We start from the raw sequence: 22947 nt of genomic DNA, 5'->3' as shown, positions 1-22947 counted from the left end.
TCTTTCACTCCAGATAACGGTTTTACATTAGCCAGATGACAGGAGTTTCTTCACTGTAAGAATTCGAAGCAACTGAAGTTTATCCACAAGTCTCACTTTTTAAAATAATTTTTGTTACTTAACATATCAGCACAAAATTATTTGGGGCTACATTTCATTAATCAATCACTGTGTTTACTATACCCTTGTGAATTAAGCTTGTAATTACTTATGTAGCAAAAGTTGCAGTGTGAATCTCAAGAGATCAAAAATAATGAGGTTTTTTTAAAAAGAAAAGAATTGTGTTTCCCTCAGTCTTTTGATTTTTCAACTCTCCCTGCCTATTCCCATTGTGTGCATGACAATTAGGGTTGCCAGCTATCTCAGTTTATTCAGTTAGATGATTTTGGTGTTTTCCATGTATGTTCTCTTCCCCGCTTCTGACTGTCCCCTGGTTAGCAGTTAATCATGTCCCTCAGCCCTCCCATTCATTCTTTCCTCATCCAGACCCAACTCATCTTAATTCAGCCCCTGCCATCGGCTCCCTGGGAAAAAGACTACGCTTAACCAGGGCCAAGGGGCATGTCGCAAAATGTGGTATGTGTGTGGGAGGGGAGCCCAGGTTACAAGTTTATGCTGGGCCCAAAACATTTATATGTGGGCTCTGCATCTCCCATCCTCTCAGTTTAGCTTCCCAGGACTCCTTCTGGGTTGTATTTATGAGGTAAGTCTGTCTCAGAAGATTTTTAGATTACTTTTTCTTTGTATAGTTTTCTTGAACCTTATTCAGTGATACTGAGTGTGATATTTCTCTCTTTTTAACAATAATTGTGGGTTCCTGTTAAAATGGACACAATTTGTATAGTTTAAGATGTGAAATTTACTAAATGCTGGAACTATTTTAATACAGGACTTATATGCAGAATCATCTTTATTTTCAGTTTAGAGCTAATGTTATTGACATACTGGTTCATGTGCAGATTTCACAACATATTTACCTCCCAATTGCTTACTTTAACATATACAGATATAATTAAAGGTATTATGTCTTATTGTACCTCTTTTATCAGGCTGTTTCTTTTGTTAACACCAGACAGCTTGGACAACCATGTGCCCTGATGCAAACATAAATACTTCTCTAATTTACATTTAATTCACTGGTCCTAGACTTTAGGATTACAAAATAAATCCTTGTTAAGATGAAAGATAAAAGAAATAATAATAATAATTAAGGAAAAGTGGAGACTATAGCATTCAAATAAAAGCACACAACTGTTGACAATAAACTATAAAAGATTCAGAGTTTTGATGCAGATAACTCGAGAAAATAATTGCGAGAAGCAGATGTTCACAAAGAGAAATGCAGCATTAATGTGGTGAATAAGTGAAGTGATGTTGTGGTTAAAGGACAGGATTGGCCATCAAAAGTCTTTTGTAATCTTTCTGGCTGTTACGCAAACATTTTTGTAATATTCCTTGAAATTAGAAGATGGCAAATTCAAAAATTATAGAAAGAAATAAGCTTTTTTCCACACAGCAAATTATTAGATTTTGGAACTCAGTATCAAAGGAGTTGTAGTGGTTAAGACTTTAGTGCAGTGGTGGGCAACCTGTGGCTCATGGACCACCTGGCTGCTCCTCCTCCCTCAGGCCCCTCTCGTGTCCTGGGGCACCAGAGGCCCACACTTCCTATATCATCCCCTTCCTCCAAGTGCTTTTGGAGGAACCATGAATTGCCCGACTTGCCCTCCATTCCCACTCCTCCCCCATGCTCCATCCCAGAGCTGGAATGCTGTGAATCAGCTGTGTGTGGTATTCCAGCTCTGGGAGAGAGGGAGAGAAGCATGGCTATAGTGTGACTCAGACAATTGTGGCTCCCGCAAAAGTGTGGGGAAGGTGGGGAAGGAACAGGTAAGTGTGGGCCTCCAGCACCCAAGTGCTCAAAAGGCACATGGGGGATGAGGGGTAGGCGGAATGCCACAGGGCTGCAGGTGGAACTCTAGAGGGCTGTGGACTGCTACAGCCCACTGAGGTGAAGGAGATCCACTTGTGTGGCCCACCCACTGTTTCGGATTGCCTAGTCCTACTTTAATGGGATTCAAGAAGGGAAACATTTTCAAGAATAACAAAAATATCCTGATTTATCATGATCTTTTATGCAAGGAGGTAAGGAAAGCTGCCAGGAAGGGTAAGGCAAAATGGTTAGAGGAGCAGTATGTGTTGTCAGATGCTACCAGAGTGGTGCTCTGCTCTCTCCAATGTTGGTATCACTCGGCTGCGTGCGTGTGTTCCCTCTATGTGCTGCCCCAGATCTGCAGATAGCCAACACAGCAGACCCGAAGAGAACCCCCAATGACCACAGAGTCTAGTAAGGTGTGAAGGCACATCGGCCAGGTTTATTGCCGTATTGGACACAATAATAGTTCCCTGTAGACTTCTTAGTCTAAGTCAGGGCATACTACAAATATGCACCCACGATCAATGGACTCGGCTCAGTCACTGGCAGGACTTTCCACTGCCCCCTTGGTTGGACCCAGACCACACCCCAGGAGTACATTCTTATAGACAGGTACAAACAATTTACACATCACTCCTGACGTATTGAGGTACCACCCTTCTACGTAGTCAGGTGCCGCCTCTCACCTTGTACATGTTGGTTCGAACAAAACAACTCTATCCATCATATTACCCTTTTGCTCCTGTCATTGGGATAGGTCAGCCTGTTCTTTCTTATCTGTGGAATGTTCCAGGGTAGGGAGTTCTGTTACCATGTTCATACTTCAATATGTTAGGTAGATATGTTTATGCAACATCAACCCTCTTCTTGCCAACTTCTGTGAGCAATGCATTCCTTTAGCTCACAGCTGAACTTTGCTTTCTGTTAGCAAAGTCTTGACCATTACTTTAGTTCAGGCCTAAGGCCTCATACTGGGCCTGTACTTACTACATTATGAAGATATAGAGAGGTATTACAGCGAGTGTAAGACCAAGGAGGTGTATAAAATGATTAAGAATATTAATAAGAAGCAGCATCCAAAGCAGATGATGATCAAAGATGAGAACAATGCAATGCTCATGAACAAGGAGAAAGTTGTGCAGTGACGGATAAGATATTGCACCAATCTGTACAAAGCACAGTTGGACCCAAGTGTCTCAGAGGAACTGATCAAAGAACTGAAAGAGATATCACTGCCGATCATCGAGAGTGAGACTGATATTTTGAAGGAGGAAGTAGAAAGAGCAGTGGCACAATAAAAGCCCTGGAAATGATAAGATTGCAGGAAAGATTCCAAGAGAAGGATATTGGCATTCGAGAAGAGTTGGATGCAGAAGGTCACCAATGAGGAATTATGTAGGAAGATACAGCCGAAAGAAAACCTACTGCAGAAGGTTATAGAATAGAAATTACAGATATTTGAGAATACTAGCAGAATGAACAATAAGTGAAAAGTCAAGACCCTGGTATTCAGCATAATAGATGGTTCAAATAGGAGAGGCAGACCCCACAGAGAATGGGTAGATGATAGAGTAGATTGGGGCAGGGCTAGTCTACAGAAACTAAGTCACTCCACTAGACAGGAAAAGATGGTAGGAAATAGTGAAGGAGGCATTGGGCCAACGAGCCCAGGGTTGTTGTTGTTGCTGTTGATGATGATGACATTAAACTTTTTGCTTTGGGAGCCACAGCAATTTTCATTGAAGCTCAAAATAAGACATAGTTTGCTGGAGAATTATCCCCCATCTGCCTACTTCAGGGTTCTTACAGCATTATTTGAAGCACTTAGTACTGGCCTTTATCAGAGGCGGGTTTCTTGACTAGATAGACCCCTGAACTGAATCACTATGGGGATTCCCATGTTTCTATGCCTTCCTTTTTAGTTGATCAACAATGGCTTAACTTTCAGAGATGCAAAACAGCACTAGTAGTTGGGGATCAATAAATGCTGTAGGTTCTCAAAGCCTCTGAAAGTCACACCTTAGTTGAGAAGCCCAACATTAAGTCACTCAAAATTGTAAGCTATTTTTAAGAAAAATCTATTGTTATTCTTTGTTCCTCACAGAAAAATAGGAAAATATCTACTTCCTAGAGATATTATGAGAGAAAGCTAATGTTTGTAAAACGTACTGAGATCCTTCAACAGAAGTCTTTATAAACTGAAAAAACAAAGGTGCCTTTGAAGTCAGGAGTTAACCAGAGCTCACCAGTAAGCATAGGATTTGTCCACGCTTCTAAGTTTAAAGCACAGCTATGGCTGCACTTTAATACAGTGATGTGGTCATGGCACCAGTGGTGGGAGAGGATTCTCCCTGCACTGTAGGGAAACCACTTGCGAGAGGGCAGTAGCTAACAATGCTGTGAGTCTGTTTACAATGGCACTTAACAACACAGGAACTTCTGGTGCTTGAGTTGTGTGCTTCTTTTTTTCATACCCCATAATTTTTCAGAAAAAAAAATGCCTGGAATCAAGATAGAATGTAAAAGAAAACAATCAAACATCTCATGGGTGGGAGAAAATAATTCTGAAGAATTTCATTTTGGGAGAACTTAGATCAGTTTTTTTTCAGCCTTCACCTAGTTTCCCAGACAGCTGCCTCGTAGGTCTGTCTGATTCTCAGCCTGGATTGGAGCTGCAGGAAGCTGCTTAGGGGGAAATCACCGAGACCAGGCTGTCAGGAAATGAGGTAGACAGGCACCCCAGAGAGCTAGCCTGGTTTCCACTGAAAGCTGACAGATTCAACACTTTGCTGTAGAAAGTTTAAATTCTGTGGCTTCAACATTCTCTGATGTAAAAGAGCTATATCAGAAACATTTTGACCAGCTCTAGTGCTAACATTTCCCGTCTCACTCATTATGTTACACGGTTTATGAGTGCACACAGTTAAATCAAAATGGAGAATTTTTCCAAGGAGAAATTTGTAAAAACATTTCCTTCAGACTATGTGCGCATTTCAAGGATGTTAAGAAGTATGTTAGCAAAAAAAAAAAAAAAAAAGTCCCCAAAAGTGTCTGATTTCACCCCAGCTGTGTCTACACTACAAAATAACCTTCAAGTTGTTTATGTCAAAGTATAACTTCGATGTAAGCAACTTTGAAGTAGAGCATCTACACAGAAAAAGCACCTCCCCTTACTTCGTAGTAGGGTCTCCACTACTTCAAAGTAAAATGTCTACACACAAGTAGCCCCTACTTCGAAGTAAGGGGCCAGGAAATGATATAGGCAGGGGGTCGCATGGCCGAGAAGCCCTTCCAGACTCGCAGCCAGTTGACCCCTTAAAGGGTCCCTCCTGACACCTCCACCCTGCATGTGCTCAAGGCTGCCAGGCAGTGGGCAGCAGCAGAGCATATGCTGGGAAGAAGAGCCAGAGATGATGCCTGCTCACACCCTCCCCTAGGATGATGTCCTCTCCACCCTGGCCAGCCTGTTGGCCATGCTGGTCACCCTGCTACTCCAGCAGTGCAGCTGGGTCACCTGCATGGGACCCAGCAACCAGGCCCTGCCCATAGCCCTGCTGCCCCTCTCCTGGGTCCCCTGAGCCAGCACCAGTGAGCCTTCACTACCAGCACCGAATGGTGGGACCAGCTGGTTCTGGAGGATTGGGACAAGAAGCGGTGGCTGAGGAACTTTCACATGACCCCCCAGACATTTGAGGACCTCTTCCACTGGCTTGCCCCAGTCCTCCAGCACTGGAACACCTGGATGCAACCAGAGCTCCTGGTGTGGAAGAGGGTGGCCATCACACTATGGAGGCTTGCCACCCCCAACAGCCACTGGTCCATTGGCCACCAATTTGGAGTCAGCAAGATCGAAGTAAGTCCGGCTCCCACCATGGACCCATCCTGGGGAGGAGGTGACTGGGACAGAGGAAGGGGGCTCCCGGGATGGGGGGGAAGAAGGGGCAGGGGACATAGGGGCCTCCCAGTCAGGTGGGGAAGGGGTGGGGGGGGCCTTATGGTCAGGCGTTCATGTATGTGTCTTTCTCCACAACACAGGTCGTCCGAGCCATCAACACCATGCTCCTGTGACGTTGTGACCCTGGGAGACCTGGATGTGGGCTTCCCCAATTGTTCTGGAGCCCTGGACGGGACGCACATGGCAATCTGGGCTCTGGGCCACAGTGAGAGTGCCTATATTAACAGGAAGGGGTACTACACTATGGTACCACAGGCTGTGGTGGACATGAGGGGCCATTTCCTGGATGTATTTGTGGGGTGGCTGGGCAGGGCCCATGACGCCTGGGTGTTCTGGAATTTGTGGCTGGGATGCCGGATGCAGGAGATCACTTATGTACCCTGCATGGGAACGCCCGCCTGGGGACATCACAATGACCCCCTGCATCATGGCAGACGTCACATACCCACTGTACCTATGGCTCATGTGGCCCTATACTGGATGCACCTTGCTGCCCCAGGACACCTTTAACAGTCGCCTCAACCATGCCAGGGGCAGTCAAGCAGGCATTTGGAAGGCTGAAGGGAAGGTTTTGTAGTCTCCTCACCAGCCTGGATGTCAGTAAGCTACGATGAGTAGCAGAAATTTTGTTACCTCACCTCTGTACATACTTCTGTTCAAAACACTGGGTTTGTATTGAATCCTATGTGCTCATCATCAGGGATACCATAAATCTGTTTGCCACAGAAAAACTCAGAATTTTCATTTTTACACCGAATCTTTAGTTTTTACATTTTGTGCAAAACTAACATATAAACTACTAACTACTTTTTCTGAAAGTACCAATGCCATTCACTCAAGGCCCCAAACCTCTCCCTCCATTGGTTGATTTTTGAATGAGCTTTGAATCTACAGTGGAACCTCAATCTAATTGGAACAAAAGTCAGACTGGACAATCAAAAATTCATATAATCAAGGGAACTGGCAAAGGGCTTTTTAACTCTTGTTATACATTGGGGAGAGGGCTCAGGTGATCAGTTTCAGGTGGTGGGGGCTCAGGCAGTCAGGTCCAGTCCTAGACATTCAGGGTTGACAGTCTGAGTCCCAGCTTCTCTCATTCCCGTATGGCTGGTTGTCCAGTTAATATAAGCTGCGTCTACACGTGCACGCTACTTCGAAGTAGCGGCACCACCTTCGAAATACCGCCCGTCGCGTCTACTCGCGTTGGGCGCTATTTCGAAGTTAACTTCGACATTAGGCGGCGAGACGTCGAAGTCGCTAACCTCATGAGGAGATAGGAATAGTGCCCTACTTCGACGTTGAACGTCGAAGTAGGAACCGTGTAGACGATCCGCGTCCCGCAACGTCGAAATTGCTGGGTCCTCCATGGCAGCCATCAGCTGGGGGGTTGAGAGATGCTCTCTCTCCAGCCCCTGCGGGGCTCTATGGTCACCGTGGGCAGCAGCCCTTAGCCCAGGGCTTCTGGCTGCTTCTGCGGCAGCTGGGGATCTATGCTGCAGGCACAGGGTCTGCAACCAGTTGTCAGCTCTGTGTATCTTGTGTTGTTTAGTGCAACTGTGTCTGGGAGGGGCCCTTTAAGGGAGCGGCTTGCTGTTGAGTCCGCCCTGTGACCCTGTCTGCAGCTGTGCCTGGCATCCCTATTTCGATGTGTGCTACTTTGACGTGTAGATGTTCCCTCGCTGCGCCTATTTCGATGTTGGGCTGAGCAACGTCGAAGCTGAACATCGACGTTGCCAGCCCTGGAGGACGTGTAGACGTTATTCATCGAAATAGACTATTTCGATGTCGCAACATCGAAATAAGCTATTTCAATGTTGGCTGCACGTGTAGACGTAGCCATAGAGAGCAAGAAAACAGAAACTCTGACAAATAAGGCTCTTCTGCATATCAACTAAACAGTGTGTTCACCTGATATTGCCTTATATATTGTAGCACGCTGCATGGCCCAATGAGATACACTGAAATGGTTGCTACTGAATCCTGAAACTGCAAGTAACTCCTAACTCCTTCAGAAAATTGTGGGAATTGCTGATGATTTCTGGAAAAAGGTTCATAAGTCATTTTGAGCTGCATAAGAAACTCACTGGAACAAATAAATTGCTTCCAGAAGATTCTTCCGGAATAAGGCATGTGTAGATGTTCCCAGACTGCTTCTTGCAGAAGAAGCAGTCCGCCATGGCGGCAGCCTGCTGGAGAGCAGGGCTGCTCTAGACAACCACAGCGAGCCTCTATGGTCCCCAGGTCCTTGCAGCCTTTAAATGAAAATGAGGAAGTATGATATCACCCTGGAGTTTCAATCTGAATGCCATTTAGTAATATCATTCACAGTCTCAAGTACCTATTTTCTGTCTACTATTCATCCACAGAAGACTCCTGGCATTGACCAAATGAGAAAGTTGAAATCTGGCCACAGATAAATTGCGACACAAAGGCTATGTCTACACTAGCCAAAATGCATATTGAGCACCTCATTACAATGCTGGCAGCAGCAGCACTTCCAAAATCAAGTTTAAACATGCCACGTGACATAAAGGCTTTGCAATATCATTGCTGCTCAAGTGTGGATGTTTACAAGGCTTCTCTATGAGAGTTTCCTTCAAGTCATAACAAAGTTGAATGTGCATACTTAAGGAGGTAGCTGTGTGCCAATTAACTTCTCAATGTACTTTCAGAAAGCCAAAAATGCCCCTTACGTTGACTAGAAAAACATTTCCAGCTCTAAACAGTGGGGGGAGGATTCTGTGCCTTTCTACTGACACTGCCTAGCAACTGTAAAAAGAAAAAAAGTAATAATTTTAAATTTCTATGAGCAGCTTGAGCCAGTGACCTAGAGGTGAAATGCTGCTTTCCTTATATATACTATTTCCCATCCCCTGAGCCAGCCAATCTGCCAAAATACCAGGGAAGAACAGTTGATTAAATTAGACTTTTCAAAGAAGTTCAGAAACCGTTTTTAATTTCCTGAGCTAACATATCAGTCTTCTCTCAGATACTTAAATAACATCATATCAATGATATGTCAGTTCAGAAAATTCAAAATGGCACCTTCTATAAAGTAACTGTGGTTAAAAGCCTCAAACCTTATATTTTAACCTGCATATGTATTTGCATAGCTCCACAAGTTGTGTGCCTACTTAGTGGATTGAGTCAAACGTCATCTTTTAATTTAGGTAGGAAATTGTAAATTCAAAACAATTAACTGTGAATTAAGTTACAGGAATATAATGTTAATAGTACGTAATACATCATGAACAATGCTATGGAGCTTGCACGTGCGCACGCGCGCGCACACACACACACCATCTTTTCCCCTCCTCTCCTTATATGTGAATAAAAATAAGCACATAATGTAGGACTCTTTTCACTGGATGAAAGATGTGAAGATTAGAGAAGCATCAGTTTTAGCTGTCATCATTCTTCCAGTGACCCAGATGTGTCATGTACTGAACATCTAAACATAGAACAGAAAGTTGGAACATTCAAGGAACAATTTTCTCCAAAATGCCAAAAGAAAGATGTGCTAAGTAGTTTTTAGAAGAGCTTATCATGACAAATCCAAATATACAATGATGAAAACAGAAAAAAATGAAGCCAACATACGTAAGAAAATCTACGAGAGTGAAAACCTGTCGACAACTTTCCTTTCCTTTTGTAGAATGAAAGTAGTCTGTTTAATAACACATCAAATTAGTCTTCCTGCTCCTGATAAATATTTTAGTTTACTAAAAAGGCTTAATCGCTGCCCTTTGAAACGAACATTATCCTTGTTGTTTCTGCTAAATTAAAATTTAATCTCCTACGGTAATTAAACTAATGGCCACGTGTGCCTAGCTTATTTTCTCTCAAACCACCATTGATCCTTGAAAAATAAAATGAGAATATTGGATTTTAATTCTTTTGCCTTGGTTATTTGCTTGGGAGCAATATTACAGCCTGACTGGAGTGGTATTTAGTTGAACAAAAGTTCTGAGTGAGTTTTGATATAAACAAAAAATAGTGACGATCAAGCATGCTTCACCCACATAAAGACTAAATGTTCAACATGGATGTGGTTGAAAAAAATTTAAAATGTTGAAAATAGCAAAAATGGCAAATATTTTCAGGGTTTGAAACGGATACATATTTTTGTACAAATATATCATGATGATTATCAAAACTTAGTTAAAAGTTTATCTTTTTTAAAACTTAAATACCATGTTTCATAGCAACTTTTTGACCATGGTAGTAAAGTGAGAGAAGTAAGCAAAAAACCCAAATCCGAAACAGTCATTTTGTGAAAAAAATAAAAAATCCTAACACAAGGAAAACTGATCATTTTCTTTGAACATTTTCACAAGAGTAAAATTTGACTAGCTTTCTTATTACAAATTTGAATTTTCTCTTCCTATCCTAAATATTTGTTTAGATTATTTGCTTTCTGTTATGCAGGAGGTCAGGATAGATGTTCTTAATTGTCCTTTTTTGTCTTCAAAGCTAAGAATCCTATCTTTAATTCAGTTGTTAAGGTAGAGGACTACTTCATTAGATCTTATATACTTCTTATACTTCTTATACAATTATAATATAGAAATAAAAAAATAATTTGATCAGTTCAATGTTTTAGATGTTGTCTTTATTGGTATAAGACTCATACTCTCAAAACTCTTTCCTGCTACATGCGAATTAAGGAGCTTAAAACAAGATTTTGAATGGTTGGCAACTTGGCAGTGCCAATACTTTGAATACCATCTGAAGTTAAGCATTCTGTCCCTCTGACATCTCTAATCTTAGCTGCATCCACACTAGCAAGGCCTTTCAAAAGATAAATAGAAAGCCGGACCCCTTTCGAAAGAGTCAGCAGAGCATCTACACACACAATAGCTACGTCTACACTTGTATGCTACATCGAAATAGCTTATAAGCTATTTCGATGAATAGCATCTACACGTCCTCCAGGGCTGGTGCTGTCGACGTTGGGCAGCACCACATCGAAGTAGGCGCTGCAGGTGAGCGTCTACACGCCAAAGTGGCCCACATTGAAATAAGGGTGCCAGGAACAGCTGCAGACAGCTGCAGACAGGGTCACAGGGCGGACTAGCACTTCCGGGGCAACAGCTAGCCGCTCCCTTAAAGGGCCCCTCCCAGACACACTCAGCCTGCACAGCACGTGGTCTGCAGAGCCACAGGCACGCACACCCGTCAAAGCAGTATGGACCCCCAGCAGCAGCAGCAGCAGCAGCAGCAGCAGCAGCAGCCAGAGGTCCACACAGCCGGCCCTGCAGGAGCAGTGCTTGCCCTGCTCAATGCTATGCAGGAGGCAGCTCACCACCTGTTATTCACAGAAGAGGAGCTGCCCCCAGGGGAGGAGGAAGCAACCCCAGCCCTTGCTGCCCTCCAACCCCCTCACCCTCCGCACACACCGCCGGCTGTGGAGCTAACCCACGAGCACCGAATGGTGGGAGCGGCTGGTGCTCGGCAAGTGGGACAATGACTGCTGGCTCCAGAACTTTTGCATGAGCCAGCAGACATTCCTGGAGCTCTGCCAATGGCTCACCCCCGCACTGAGGCACCAGGACACAGCCATGCGATGTGCCCTCAGTGTGGAGAAATGGGTCAGCATCGCTGTCTGGAAGCTGGCCACTCCAGACAGCTACCGATCCGTGGAGCAGCAGTTTGGCGTGGGCAAGGCCACCATGGGGGCTTTCCTCATGGAGGTAAGAGGACCCGGGGAAGAGCAGCCCTGGGGGGGCGGGCAGCCCTGGGGTGGAGGGCCAGACACACCCTGCACACCCCTCACGGGTGATCTCCCATGTGCTCCTCTACAGGCTTGTGCGGCTTGGGGACCCGGATGCTGCCATCGTGGGGTTTGCCAGCCTGGTCTTCCCAAATTGCTTTGGGGCTCTGGATGGGACCCATAACCCCATCCGTGCCCCAGAGCACAGCGGAGGACGCTTCCTGAACAGGAAGGGCTACCATTCTGTGGTCCTCCAGGCCTTGGTGGACAGCCGGGGCTGCTTCCTGGACATTTATGTTGGGTGGCCTGGCAGCACCCATGACGCCCGGGTGTTCAGGAATTTGGGCCTGTGCCGCCGGCTGGAGGCGGGGACCTACATCCCCCAACAGGAGATCCCTGTGGGGGACACCACCATGCCCCTCTGCGTCATCGCAGACTCAGCGTACCCCCTCCGTCCCTGGTTCATGCACCCTTACACGGGCCATCTCTCAGCCAGCCAGGAGTGCTTCAACACGCACTTGAACCACACGCGCCAGGTGGTTGAGCGCACTTTTTGCCGCCTCAAAGGGCGCTGGAGGTGTTTCCTCACCCACCTTGATGCAGGCCCCACCAACATCCCCCAGGTTGTGTCTGCATGCAGCGCACTTCACAACCTGGTTGAGTGCAAGGGGGAGGCATTCTTCCAGGGCTGGGCTGTGGAGGCTGGCAGGGTGACGTGCAGCCACCCGCTGCCCCCAGTCGCCAGGTGGACCCCGAGGGGATCCGGGTCCAGGAGGCCCTGCAGGCCCATTTTGACCAGGCTGCGGGGTGAACGCTGGCAGGCCTCCCACTGCACCTCGCCCCATCCTCCACAACACTCCCTGCCCCCACGCCCACACCACAGAGCACCCAAGAGCACCCCCCCCCACTTTCTTGCAAATAAAAATGGAGCTGTTGTTTTTAAACCAAAAACCGGTGATTTGTCTTATTATTCAAGCAACAAAAATATATAGAGAGAGCAGAACAAAAGGGGGGAACTATTTACATGGGGGGGCAGGTACCATATAACAGAACAGGTGTAACACAAACTATATACAAATATACATGGGGGGATATGTACACAGGGTGAGGGGGGGGCCACGTCATGGGCCCCGCACCCCTCTACTGTCCGGCGCCCGGGGTTGGTGGGTGCGACCCTTGCCTTGGCCTGAGCCCTGGCCGAGGCTGGCTGGGGGCTCGACGAACCGGCAGGTATGGCCAGCAGGTGTCAGCAGGGCCCAGGTCCCCCTCAGCGGAAGGCCCCAGGGTGGCGGACGGCGGTGGAATGGCAGTTGAAGTGGCGGTCGGAGCAGCGGGTGGAGTGGTGGGTGGAGTGGCGGGCAGGGCGGGCAGAGCGGCGGGCGGTGCGGCACGGGGGGGCCAGGTATTCTGCTATGCGCTCGAATGTGCGCATAAAGGCCCCCCATGCCGCCTGGCGCCAATCCAGCACCTGCTCTTGTAGCTCCAGCCACCGCTCGTCGACCCGCAGGCTCTGCTCCAACACCTCCAGCTGATGCCGGAGGGTTGCGAGCAGCTGGGGGTCCGTCGCCGTCCTCGGGTGGTGGTGGCTCTGCCGTTGGCCCCGTCCTGGGGCTGGTTGGTGCTCCGCCAAGGAGCTGGACTGCAGCGATGGACCCGGTGGGCTCTCCGGGCCCACTGACACCTCACCGGCACTCTCCGGGCCCTCTGATGGTGCAGCTGCGGAACACAGGGGGGGAAGAAGAGTGGAGACAGCTGTTAGTGTGGGCCCCGAGCCATGGCCCTTGTCCCCCCACCCCTCTGCTGCTGGTTTCCCATCCCCGTCCCTGGGAGATGCTGCTGCTGCTGATGGGTGTCCCACCCCCTCCCCTCCGGGGGACCCTAGGTTCCGCTCCCCCCATCCCCAGGGATGGGGCATGGCACTGTCCTGCTGGGGGGGCAGGGGCTGAGGCAGTCCTGTGAGGGACATGCCACTGCTATCCTTGGGGCCATGGTCATCTGGGCATGTGGAGGGCCCTGTTCATGTCTTTTGTCCCCGCCCCTCAACCCCGGGGGTGTGCACCGGGGGGGATACATACCTGACGGTCTGCTCCCACGTTCGGGGGACACCCTCTGGGCAGACGCCCTGCTGGAGCTCTGGGACGGCAGGATGATCTGCAGCCCCCCATTGCTGGAGGAGGATTCCCCCTCTTCCTCCTCCGGCATCCCAGGGGTGGGCTCCTGGGGGGGCCCCTAGGGTGCGGGGCTTGCCTCCGGGGTGGATTCCACCTCCGGGGCCTGCTGGGGCTTGTCGTCTGAGGTGTCAAGAGTGGCCGGTGGGGAGGAGGTGTACCGGGGGCCCAGGATGGACCTGAGCTCCCTGTAAAAGGGGCGAGTGGCGGGAGCAGCCCCAGATTGGGTGGCCGCATCCCGGGCCCAGGCATAACCCTGCCGCAGCTCCTTCACCTTACTCCTGACGTGGTCAGGAGTGCGGGCAGGGTGACCCCTGACAGCCAGGCCCTCGGCCAGCTGAGTGAATGCATCCACATTCCGCCTCTTGCTCCCCATTACCTGGAGCACCTCCTCCTCACTCCAGAGCCCCAGCAGTTCCCCGATCTCAGCCTCCATCCACGAGGGGCCCCGCTGCCTTTTGCCAGGCTGGCTGGATGCCTGGGAGCCCTGGCTCCCCTTGGGGGGGGTGACCTGGGGGCGCTTGAGGGGCTGGCGGCCGGCCATCACAGCGGGGTGGTGGCTTGGGGCTGCAGAGGTGTGTGCAGGCTAGCCGCGTGGCAACGCTGCTGCCTGCACGTGCTCTCAGCTTCCTGCACAGGAACACAGGGGGCGGAGAGCTTTAAGGGGCTGCTGCACGCGGCGACCATAGAGCTCACAGGCTGGAGAGAGCATCTCTCAACCCCTCAGCTGATGGCCGCCATGGCGGACCCCGCTATTTCGATGTTGCAGGACGCGGATCGGCTACACGTGCCCTACTTCGACGTTCAAAGTCAAAGTAGGGAGCTATTCCCATCTCCTGATGGGGATAGCAACTTCGACGTCTCACCGCCTTACGTCGATTTCAACTTCGAAATAGCACTGGCCACGTGTAGACGTGGCGGGTGCTATTTCGAAGTTGGCACGGCTACTTCGAAGTAGCTGGCATGTGTAGACGTGGCTAATGTGTTTTTTCAAAACTAAATCAAAAGAACACAGCACTTCTTTCAGAAGCACTCTTCCAATCTTGGATCAGGAAGAGTGCCCTCTTTCGAAAGATTCTTTTGAAAGAAAACATGCAGATACTCCATGGGCCATTCTTTCTAAAGAGGAGTCCTTCATGGCACTGGCCAGCTGGCATGAGGAGAAGCCCTGGTCAGCATGAGCAGAGCTCTATGTCCCTCACATATGGCAGTGTTTAAAGATGCAGGGACCCAGAAACCCTGTGGCAGGAAGCTGAGAGTGTGCTGGAAGCAAAGGCAGCCTCCTGCTGCACACCCTTATGGCCATTCCCCGCTACAGCTCAGAACTGAGCTATGTCCACCAGCCTCCGGGAGATGGCTGAGAAGTGGCAGAATGTGGCTACCTTAGCCCGCCTTGCTGCTGGCCTGCACCCAGGGACACCTTGCTCATACACCAGACTAGGTCCATAAAAAGTGAAGAAGCTCTAGCAGGGCTACGCTCAGGCCCAAGATGGAGCCGGCCAGTCAGGGGCAGGATCTGCCACCTGCCCCTATTACAAGAAGCTCCAGAGCTTCCTGGGACATCTCGCCACCACCTCCTTGGTGGCTGAGCCACACCCTGAGGCAGAGGCAGAAGTGGAGGCAGAGCCAGGACTCCACAGCTGCACTACCCTGCTGGGCACCAAGCCAGATCCACCTTCCAATGAATCCAGTGATGATGGGGACCTCGTCCTTGATGTGCCATCGCAGTCATCCAGCCGGGCGACAGCTAGCAGTGCATCACCAGACCTCAGGGACGGACCCTCCAGTAAGTACCTGTCAGGAGACACACCCTGGGTCATGGGAAAGTGATGCCCAACCCATCACAACTGCCAGTGGGCCACCCACATAGCCAGCTGCCACAGCCTGAACACTACTCTGATGGCCATGGTACCCAGAACATTGTAATGGCTGCTGGTAACACTGAGCACCTGCTCCCGTGGATGTTACCATAAGCTGTGTGCACAGGAAGGGGGTGGACAGGCCTGGACAGTGTCCAGCACTTGCCCCACATGGGCAGGGTCCCCCTCAGGTCCTGTGATTCCCCCATGTCCACGGTGCTGTTGGACAGGAGCAGAGGACTGCTGCCTATGGGGGGGCATAGACCTCGGGGCAGTAGTTCAGGACTGATGTGCCATCCATCTCTTTCCTTCCATCCTTACAGCTGCACCGTCAGAGGGCCAGGCAAGTCCTGTCCCACTCCTGGGGCTGGCATCTGACCAGAGGCAGAGGAGAGGGCCAGGGCACCCCCTCTTAGCAGCACCATGTTGGGCCTGAGTCCAGAGGACCCAAAAGTGTGTGGTGGGTGACTCTGTCTACACCACTGCCATCCACCACCAGATAAAGTTGGCTGAGCAGAGACTCTGGGTCAAGGAAGGTCAAGGAGGCAGACATGGGCTGGCAGTGAGAGGCCTGAGAAACTGATGGGGAACCTAAGGGACATTACTGCCACCCTGCATGAGCACCTGGCCCAGCTTCCCCTTCAATGCTAGTCCCCCCACCACTCCCTGTTGCTCCTTCTTCCCACTCCAAGCCCAAGGCTGCCCAAGCCCTCCCAAGTCCCTACCTCTCTGGGCTTTTAAACATTCATCATTTACCTAAAATAATCATGAGGATTTTTTTTCTCTTTGCAAGTGTAGCATTGGAAGACACAATGAAGTCCTTAAAGAGCCACACGTGGCTCCAGAGCTGCAGGTTGCAGACCCCTGTCTTAGATACTGGAAGACAAAATTGTACCGAAGTTTCAGAAGCTCTGTATCATGCTAATTTGACCTTCTAAATATGCTGTTCCTGAAGCCACAGTAGTTTTAAAACTTTTTTACTACAGGTTGAACCTCTATAGTCTGATACTCTCTGGACCTGATCAGTGCTCAACCAGAAAATTTGCTGAACCATGGGAGGTCAATATTGTCTAGCAGCATTACCAATACTTCCACTGGTTACTGGTCTCTTAAGAGACACTAAGGGGTAAGTTAGACCTAAATAACAGCACCGAACACTGAGAGCCAGGACTGGAGGTCTTAAACAAACTTTATATGACCACAGGAAGCTTGACCACACCCATGATAAAATCATACTGGACCACAGATATTGGCACACTAAGCAGCGCCAAAGTAGAGAGGTTCAACCTGTTTATCAGATAGCAATAAAAATAGCTAAAACCATTCCAAGGTATAGCAAATTTGAGCAGAGTACAGCAATGCCTTCAGGTGTTTTTGTAATTGTACAATTCATTACTATTTTCTCATTGATAGTAAACAGCTCAAGTTACCCAGTCGTAAAGCTTTTTCATACAAAACTGTTAGTTTTTATAGTTTCCATATCCAAAGCTAAGTGGAGTATCGGGATATTTTTAACCCCTTCAGCACTTTCAGTTGTTCCAGACATTGCCAGATAAATTTCACCTCCGCTGCTGTTCAAATATGGCCTAACTTACTTAGATTTCTAATGAACATTGTTGATAGACGAGGCATGGTCGACTAGCAGCAAAAAAGTTAATGTAAAAGTAAATCTACAGAGGGTAAAAGGAGTCCCTCCCTTAAAGCCATTAATATTTTACCTCACATCTTCTTCCTTACCATTTTGTTCCTCATGTGATGTGAAAATGAACATAAATTCTAAAGCTGAAACTACAGAGGGGACATCTCAGGTATATTATTGGCAAAGGCAGAAAACAACACAGTAGTAACTAACTGCAAATAAAAAACTAGCAGTCCTGTAGGACCTTAAAGGCTAATAATTGTATTTATTAGGTAATGCACTTCCATGGGTAAGAATCACTTAATCAGAAAGCTCACTACCTAATAAATAAAAAGGTTAGTCTTTAAGGTGCTTCTGCTTGCTTTTTTATTTTATCCCTTTTGCGTGTGTGTGTGCACGTGCGTGTGTGCGTGCATGTGTGCGTGTGTGCGTGTGAGGCTACAGACTAATAGTAACTCCTCTGAGGCTATATCTAGGTTACAGCTATAAGTCAACAGAAGTTTTTGTCTGAAGATATCTTCTGACAAAACTTCTTTGGACACATCAAGGCAACACCGTGAAGCAGATCGCTCTGCTGATCTGTATTGTCAATACAGAGTGGCCAGACTGTCCATCCAATCTCTCAACAGACTGGCCACCTGGAACACCAGCAGAGAGGGTTGCATGGCCAGCAATTCCTTCTAGCTGTTGTAGGTGCTGGCAGGCCCCCACTTCCTCCCAGGGCCTGGGGCTTGTTTAGGCTCCCATGAGGCTGGCAGCAGGCTGGTGCCTGTGCCCAGGGGTTGTCTGCTGGATCTGGATGGCACACGCTACCTTGCACATCGTTCCACGTGCTGGGATTGCAGTGCAAGGTCCTGCCTGAACTGGCTGGGTGTTGCTCACAGCATGCCCCATCTGTGTCTGCCTCCCACATCCTGGGGCGTGTGATGCATGGGATACTTACTGGAGGGACGCTCACTCAGCTCCGATGACATCCCGGGCGTGGCCTGGCTCATGGGGACTGACTCCAAAATGATTAGGGGTGTGCTCCAGCTTGCCTCAGACCCCGTGTCTGCCTCTAGCTCCAGTGGGGGTTGGGTCCCGGGATGCTGCTCTGGTTGCAAGTGGGGGCTCTGGCGGCAAGTGGGGAGGGAGGGCTTCTCTACCATGTTGATGGGGGAGAAGGTGATGTGTCATCAGCCCCAGGAGCTGGCACAGGTCCCTGTAGTAGGTGCAGGTGGTGTGTCCCGCCTCTGATCTTTGGCTGGTGTTGCAGTTCCTGGTGTATAGCCATCAAAGGTCTTTCACCTTTGCCTGCAGCTGCTCCATGATGCAGTTGGGGTGGCCTCATTCTGCTCCATGGTGTAGGCATGGTGGTTCTATTCTGCAAGTGCAATGTGGCCATCCAGGCATATGTGGGGGCATTGCACTGCTTAGCCTTCATGTCTAGGAGGGGCTCTTCCTCATTCCACAGGTCCAGGAGGGCCTGGACATCAGGCCCGGCCCAGGATGGGGCCCACCTCTTGGTGCCCTGGAGTGGCTCCTGAGAGCCCTCAGGCTGCTCCCTCGAGGGTCTCAAGGATCTTGGGGTGCCTATCTCTCTGCCATCAGATAATACTGGAAAGGAGTGGCTGTGGGGGCGTAGAGCACTGCAGTCTGTAGCTCTGCTGCTTCCATGCTCTCAGCTTCCTGCCACATGGTTTCCTGGGTTCCCTGTGGCTTTAAGAATGGCCTGAGACAGACACCATAGAGCACTGATTGCTGTGGACAGGGTGTCCCCAGGGGCACCTGCACCATTCTCTGGAGGTCTTTCCTGTTAACAGAAGACCTCCTGGAACATCCAGACTGGCTTTCTGTCAACAGATCTCTGTCAACAGGTGTTTTTCCTCATGGGAAGTGGAATAAGGCTTTTAAAAAAAGTCTTACTTTCTGTTGATTTACTGTCAACAGAATGCCTTGATAATCTGTATGCTCCACAGGTTTTGGTGACAAAACGCCAGTTTTGTCAACAAAACCCTCAAGTGTAGATATAGCCTGAGACTATTAACTACAAATAAATATGTAGTGGATGTGTAGTCAATGTAAAAAAAAATAATTACACGCACCATTGTGAATTTCTCTGGTCTGGTTTCCATATACTTAACATGGGGATCAGACTTAACATACCAGTCTCACAAAGGTGTGATAAAGTTTAATTGATGCTTATACCAGCTGTGAGGATGAAAAATCTTTCTAATGAAATACTCAGTGATTTTATTTGCTCTTATATGTGTGCTTTGTACTTCTGGTCCACCATAAAAAAGTCTGATCATTTTACATATTACATGTATCTGCAGGCATAGAGGTAAGGAAAACAACCTCACATATTGTTTCACGTATTGCTTGCAAAGGACACTGAGGACCTATTTCTAAGGTGACCATGTGTCCTGTTATTATGGGGACAGCTCCAAATTTCAGGCACCAGGAAAGTGTCCCAATTTATTTTAACAAAGGGGCTAACTGCCCCATACTCCTGTGAGGGAGCAGCTGCTGCCTGGCTTCCAGTGGTTTGGGGAAGCTGGGAGCCAGACCGGTACAGCTGTTGACCAGCTCCCCACAGCTCTCAGGTGCCAGACCAGCATGGCTGTATCTGTTTTCTGGCTCCCTGAAGATTGGGGAAGCCAGAAGCCAGACCAGTGTGGCTGCCACCTGGCTCCCTGCTGCTTGGAGTGGGGTGGGGGTCTGGAACTGAATCACTGTGGCTGTGCCTGGCTTCCAGCTTGTTGTGGCTTGTGAGAGCTGGAAACCAGACTGGCATGGCTGTGCCTGGCTTCCAGATTCACATGGCTTGGGGGAGCTGGGGTCTGGACTGGTGCGGCTTCCCCTGGATTCCCCATAGTTCAGGGGGCCAGGAGGCAGACCAGCGCAGCTGTTCCTCAGCTTCCCACAGCTCATGGGAACCAGGAGCCATGGCTTGTGGAAGCTGGGAGCTGGACTGGCATGGCAGTGCCTGGCTTCTGGCTCCTTGCAGCTTCGGGGAGCTGGGAGTCAGAACACACAGCTGTGGTGTGGCTGACTACAGCTCAGGTGAACTGGAAACTGGACCATCCTGGCTGCGTCTGGCCCCTGGCTTCCTGATGTTCAGCAGAGCCAGGAGCCAGGAGGTGCCTGATCCCTGCAGCTCAGGGGAGATGGGAGGAGCTCCAGAAGCTCTCTGCTGCCCCTTTCCTGGCTCCTGGCCACTCAGAGGAGCTGGGAGGAGTACTGCTGTGGGGATGTGCCCAGTAGGGGCTGCAGCCCTGATCTCGGTGCCCCAAAATAAGGGGCAGCTGGGAGCCACAGCTGCCTCTTGCGGCCAGGGAGCACCCTCTCTCCCCCCAGCAGGTTGGCAGCCCCCACAGGGCAGCCATGGCCTGAGAAGGGTAACCATCCCTCCTGTTTTGGCTGGGACAGTCTTTTATTTCAAGTGCCAGGAAGACATCATCCCTGCCTCCCACAGGGTGTCCCATATTTAGCCTAGCGAAATATGCTCACTTTACCTATTTCAAAATGAGATATTTTGAAACAGCTATGTTAAAATATTTTATTTTGAAATAACACAACTACACACAACCAATGGTTGTGGCTTCACTGTTGCTCACTTTCAGAGTGAGCATGCAAATGTGGCCAACTGGCAATGCAAATGAGGCAAGGATTTAAATATCTCATGTCTCATTTGTGTACTCACATGGGATCTTGATTCCAGAACAGATGATTTCATAAGCCAAAATAGCCATGTAGACAGGGTTCATTCAAAAGAAAACCCCACTTTAGAACGCACCCTTCTTCCCAATCTTTTCAGGAAGAAGGGTGCTTTCAAAAGCTGGGTTTTCTTTTGAATGAACCCCATCTACACGGCAGTTTTGTATTTTGAAATCAGCTGTTCCAGAAATGAGATCCTGCGTGAATATGCAAATGGGACATGAGATATTTAAATCTATGCCTAATTTGCATTTCTAATTGGCTGTATTTGCATGCCCCTTCTAAAAGGGAGGGGCAGTGTTGCAGCAGCCCATAGTACCCAGCTATTTCAAAATAGCATTTCCAGGTCCATAGAGCTATTTTGAAATAGTGCCATTGGAGCCCATTATGGCTTTGTCTGAAATAGTGCAATTCTGTGTCTTAATAGCACCTATTTTGAAATAGGCATTATTCCTCGTGGAACGAATTGTACCAGAATCGAAATAATGCACCCACTATTTCAGTTTTAGTTTGAAATAGCATGTGTGTTGTTCAGACAGTGCCAAATTTATTTTGAAATAACTGCAGTCATTTCCAAATAACTTTACCGTGTAGACACAGCCTGAGATGAATGGACTCTACATTGAGACATATCTTAAAAACAGTTACACATATAAGACAAAAGGCCGCTGTTAATAGGACCTTTTTATTCGTTCTCTAGAGAAGAATGATTTGACTAAAGACACAGCAAGTGACATATATTTTTCTTGGTTTTCTTGTTTGTAAAATGAGGCAACCCCCCCCTCCAAAAAAATCTGAAAACTTTCCCCCAAATTGATGTCATGATGCTAATTTTATTAATATTTGTAAGCCTCTTTGAAATTATGGAATAGAAAATGCAAAGTATAATAACAGTAATAATAATAATAACAATAATAATAATAATTAGATAACAGTATTTAGAATTTCCCTTGCAACAGTAGCCAGCATAAGTTAGCACTGCAGCATCACATTTTGCTTACAAGGCTTTAGTAAAGGTATTTATTTTTTGTGCAGTTTTGGAAGATAGAGCTTGCAAACCTTAAGTACATTAACATCAGTTCTGAGAGGGTCCAGCAAAGGGATTCTTGTGCCATTTAAGCCCCATTAAATGTCTTGTATAGTCAATGAACTTTTAGCCTTTGTGAATTTTCTATGTCCTTTCCATTGAACTCAATATGTTTTACAAACAACAAACACAAACATCTCTGTCTGTTTGGTGTTAAGAATGGATCAAGTAGTTAGCTGTGTAAATCAGTATAGCTCCAATAAAGTTAATGGAGTCGCATTGATTTACATAAACTGAGAATGAGTCCTTTTTGTCTAATTAAGGCAGTTCATGTCTGAGGTTGGAATTCGATTTGGGTTTCAGAGCAGGCACCTTAGTATTTGAGAAGTACTTCTTCCTTCAGCTGTGACCTTTCTGTGAACCCAAAACACACTGATCATTTCTATATTTAACTGTCAGATTTCCTTTCCCTTTCCCCTTTCCTCTGCATTTCTAAATAAAATTGGGAGATATATCATAAGAAGCACTAAGAAACCTTGTTTCCTGGTAAACTTTTCTCCTTGTCAAGAAAAAAAAAACCACTACATCTAAAGTTCTCACTGAATTTAATACTGCAAACTTGGCCACAGTGTTGTACAGAAATTGGTACTATTGTTATGTTTTCAGCCACTACCTCTGGATTCTATTTATATATATTTTTTCTTTTCATATACAACTAATTTCATCTTGTGGCTCTTTTCACAGCAGTGGGTCTAGATTCAATCTTTTTTTTTTTATTTATTTTTCAAAATATAAGATTATGCACTAGAAAGTAGGATGCGGTTTGTACTTGTGGTCAAATTTTCATTCTTAGATCAGGTAACTGAAATGTGTTTAGGAAGCTCCACAAGCGAACAGGAGGAATAAACTGTCTTGGATTAAGGTGTTGCAGTCTTCTGCTACAGGAAGGCA

This window comes from Carettochelys insculpta, chromosome 3 (assembly GCF_033958435.1).
Source record: "Carettochelys insculpta isolate YL-2023 chromosome 3, ASM3395843v1, whole genome shotgun sequence".
Taxonomy (NCBI): domain Eukaryota; kingdom Metazoa; phylum Chordata; order Testudines; family Carettochelyidae; genus Carettochelys; species Carettochelys insculpta.
Note: the sequence above shows the minus strand (reverse complement) of the source record.